Source organism: Lemur catta, chromosome 2 (genome assembly GCF_020740605.2).
Source record: "Lemur catta isolate mLemCat1 chromosome 2, mLemCat1.pri, whole genome shotgun sequence".
Classification (NCBI taxonomy): Eukaryota; Metazoa; Chordata; class Mammalia; order Primates; family Lemuridae; genus Lemur; species Lemur catta.
In genome coordinates this window covers 52,379,980-52,384,194 of record NC_059129.1, presented here as the reverse complement: position 1 = coordinate 52,384,194, position 4,215 = coordinate 52,379,980, and the positions used below count along the sequence as shown (strand labels likewise).

General features: G+C 53.3%; 1 non-coding gene across 1 annotated transcript; it reads left to right on the top strand.

Moving 5' to 3' along the window:
• The first annotated feature begins 1,303 nt into the window (after positions 1-1,303).
• On the top strand, positions 1,304-1,463 carry LOC123633575. The gene has a single exon (XR_006733623.1). It is a non-coding gene; the product is annotated as a U1 spliceosomal RNA (small nuclear RNA).
• Positions 1,464-4,215: the final 2,752 nt, after the last annotated feature.

Genomic DNA, 4,215 nt, shown 5'->3' with positions numbered 1-4,215 from the left:
AACGGAGAAGGCTCCAGGACTCAGGCAGCCCCCGTCTGAGGGGAAGACACAACCCTGTCCTCAGGGAGCTCCTAGGCCAAAGAGGGTTAAATAATTCTTTGGCCAGATCTTGTTTTCCTGAGCAGGTGAGGGGGAAAGGGTCCAGCTGTCACTTAGCAGGCTCATTAGTGATGTCTGCTGGGGCCTTGCCCTCCCCAGGGGTAATTATTAACAGGCCTCAGGTGTGAGGGAGCAGGCAGCCTGGGCCCCACCCTGCCTTTCAGCCTGCTGGGCCAGCTGGGCCTCCTGGGGGAACCCAGGGCCAAGAGTCCCACCTGGTGACAGCCCCAGGCCTGAGGAGTGACACCACTGAGACCCGCTGTGCCGACCCTCCCGTCATGCCCCCACCCTGAGCCAAAACCCTGCTCCACGTTTAATAAGATGGACTTCCAACCAGTAGGCAGCGAACTGAACAGGAAAGCTGCCCACCACCTCCCAATATTGGGGGGCCATCTTTGCAGCCTCACTGGGGAAGCTCTAATCCCCCCAAACCTGGGCCACGGCCTCTTGCCTCGTCAGCAGGAATTTTCCACATTTGCTGAGATTTCTGTTTGCCTTCCCCATTAGCCCAACAAGCATGGATGGAAAGATGACTAAGGTCATTAGTGACTGACCATAGCTCTGACAGAGGGGCCGGGCCAGGAGGAGGTGGCAGGGGCTGGAGTGTGGCTGGAGAGGCTGTGAGTCATCCAGCAAGTGTGCACGTGGGGCCTGCACCAGGCCTGGAGACCTCTGGCCAGAGAGGAGGGGGCCTGGAGCAGACCCATCAGAGTAGAGGCAAGGGACAGAGAGAGCAAGTGATGGCTTCAGCCTCGTAACTGTGGAAACAGATCCAAACCCAGGCCGCCTCTACCAACAAGGACATAGGCCCATGGGTGGGCCAACAGGCCTGAGAAGGGAGAGGCCTATTCTGCAGCTGCATATGGGGACCCCTCCCCAGCCCAAGCCTGGCCCTCAAATGGCCCATGTTCACAGGGATGTGACACGTAAGAGGGGCTGCCAACAGAGACAGAGCTCAGCCTGAATCTCTTGCCACTGGGGGTGACAGGGGGAGCAGGTTTAGAGCCCCTCCTGTGGCATATCCCAAGCTGACCCCAGCCATCATCTGTTATGCTTCAGTAGGCTCCCAGTGCTTTTAATCGTATACCTCTGTTCACAGAAAATCTGTGACATATGCCCCAATAGATGTATATTTATTTATAAGTAATTTATATGTACTATCATACTAATAAATTGTGTACATTATTAAAAATACAGAAAAATAATACTTATCTGGCAGGGGAAACATCCTGATCACTAAGGTGGTTTTCCCAGGGTGAGGCTCATGCATTGCAGTCTGGGTGTGCCAGCCTCCGCGGTTTGCAGTTTGGGGAAACCCAACTGCATAATTGGTGGTAGTGGGGGACTGCACTTGCACTCTCCCCTATTTAAACAAATAAAGAAAACTTGGCATTTTTAGAGGATGAAAGAAAACAAATAGAAGATTCTAATGCCTCCCCAAATACTCATGGGCCAGTCTTGCCTACCAGTCTTGGAGATCGCTGATTTACTTAAAGAGTATGGGTGACACATTTCTAAGCTTATTAAATGAGCAAATCTTCCTGTGTTTGCAAATTCAACACCAGCTAGTCCTTCTGGTTAACATTAAGATTAGTTGCTATCTCAAAATTACTTTGAACTTGAGCTGACCCGTAAGCTGGGATGGAGATGGTGGTGGAGCTGGCCACGTCAGCTGACCACAGGCTCCACGCACCCCTACCCCGCACGGTGACTTTGCCCATGCTGTTCCCTCTAAGTGGAGTGCCCCACGGCCACCCTGCATGCTGGCAATGATTCCCCTTGGAAACTCTGCTATTCTCCAGGATTTCTTCCCTAAATTCCAGGCTGGCCAAGTGTCCCACCTCTAAATTCCCACAACCCAGTATGTGTACAGTAAGTCCTCGCTTACTGCGACTTTGAGGGAAATGACATATAACAAAACCACTTTTTTTCCTGTTTTCGTTATACCACAACAATGATGTTATTCAAAGACCTGCAGTACTAAAGTCAAAGTTTCCCATAACCTATCGATGACATTCAGTGAGGACTTACTGCACCTCCATTCTGGCATTTACTGTGCTGCACTGTGACAATGTGTTTAACCCTCCGCCTCGTCACTAGACTGTAGAACTCCTGTAGGGTAGGGCATTGTGTCCCCAGCTACCAGCATGTGCAGACACGGACATACCCAGCCTCATCCTCTTAGCACTCGCCATTCTGACACCTTGAGGCCACTTGGGTTTGTGTATGGGGCAGGTCAGAAGTGCCAGGGAGTTGACACCCCTTCCCTAGGATTCCCCAGCCACTGACTACAGGATTTGGTGGCTAATATCCCAGCTCCCTTGTCCCCTGGGTGGGTAACTTTGGGGCAGGTGGTCTACGTAGTCCCGTGGGGGTCCCCAGTGTGACTGAGCCCACAGCAGTCGCCTGCTCAGCAGTATTATGTGGTCCCGGCATCCTTCCCTGCCCTGCCTCACTTCCCCACTCCTTTACTGGTGTGTCATGGGATCACCTCCCAAATCAACTGCTAAAGCTCAAGTCTTTATTTCAGGGGAAACGAGCCCAAGACACTGACACATAGCAAGTGCTCAATATATTCGAATTCATGAGGATCTAGTGAGCAACATCTACCCCAGTCACTGAGGGTTCCAGGCCGGGACAGCTCACTAGGCTGGAGCAGCAGCAGGTGGTTCCTGAGGAGGTGGATTGAGCTGGGCCACGCGGGCTGGGCAGGACTGGGGTGGGCAGACAGGAGTGGCGATGGAATTCCCAGCAGAAGGAAGGACTTGAGCACAGCTGGGGAGGCCGAAATGAAGGCACCTTATCCAGAGGGCAATAAGGAAGCACTGAGTGACTGGTCTTATCCTGCCTGGAAGGGTTTTCCCTTTTCCATGCCTAGTTCCCCTGGTTCCTCTTTCCCTGAGTTTCAAGTCCTGGCAGCTAGACTTGAAGTTTGACACTTTGGGAGAAAGGTTTCTATGTCCCGCCCCTTGGAGCAATCCTCATCAAGATCTTTCCCGAGATAGGCAAAGGGTTAGGCTGACTTCTGGTAAGGCCATGCCTCCACCTGCCCCATCCTCCCGACTAGAGAAGGGAGGGAGGCGGAAGGAAGGAGCCAGGGATTCACTCGGTTCCTCTGTGGATCCTTAGGTGCAGTCGAAAGCAGTCAGGGGACAAATCTAGGCCTGCCAAGGAGTGGGCACTGCCATCCCCTCGTCCACCCTTGCCTCTGGAGTCCTGCCTGAGCTGGCAGCCACCCAGGCTGCAGTGGCAGCAGCAGCAACATCTGTCCTGGGCACTCATGCTCAGCCAGAGAGGGCGTGTGGCCCTGTTCTGGGGCTGCAGGCCAAGCCCTCATCCCTTATTACTCAACTGGAAGAGGACTACTGGCAGAGAGCTCACAGAGGGCTGGCCCAGGAGTCCAGATACCATGTGCCCAGCCCGGCTCTGTCATCTGCTAGTTGGGAGACCTTGGGAGACCTTACCCGTGACTCAGTTTCCCCAGATGTACAATGAATGAACCAGATACTGTCTAAAGTTCCTTCAGCTCTGGCATTTTATGTTCCAAGTCTGAGAAGCTGCTTTCTGCAGAGAGTCTGGCATGCTGACCACAAGTCTCAAACTAAGCTCTGGGGTCCCAGGCTGGGGCCAGGGTGCAGTTGTCTTCAGGCTGGAGACTGACCCTAGGCCTCAGAGTCCTCAATATGCACACGCACGTGTGCACACACACACACAAGCACACACACTTGAATATTACCATGCCTACAACAAATTGTAAAGACTGTGACAGTTCGCAGGGAAGGAGATCCAGCATTTAAACACACGGGCAGGTTTCCAGGGGAGAAGCCCCTATGCTGGGCCTCGCTGGCCTCAGCAATGCCGGGCCCACATGTTTAGGGTCACACTGCCTCTGGGCTCTCCTCAGAGAAATGAGTCTCGGAAAGAGAGCGGGGATTGCATGGAGCAAGAATGGTACACATAGAACAGATCGTGTTACATTAACCTTCTTGTCTCCTTCAGTGGGGTCTCTGGTCCTGAGGGACACCATGGATGCTGTGATTCCAGTGAGACCAAAAGGGGCGTCCCCTCCTGTAATTCTTCCATGCCACAGGGGACCAGCATGGGTTTTGGTGGAGG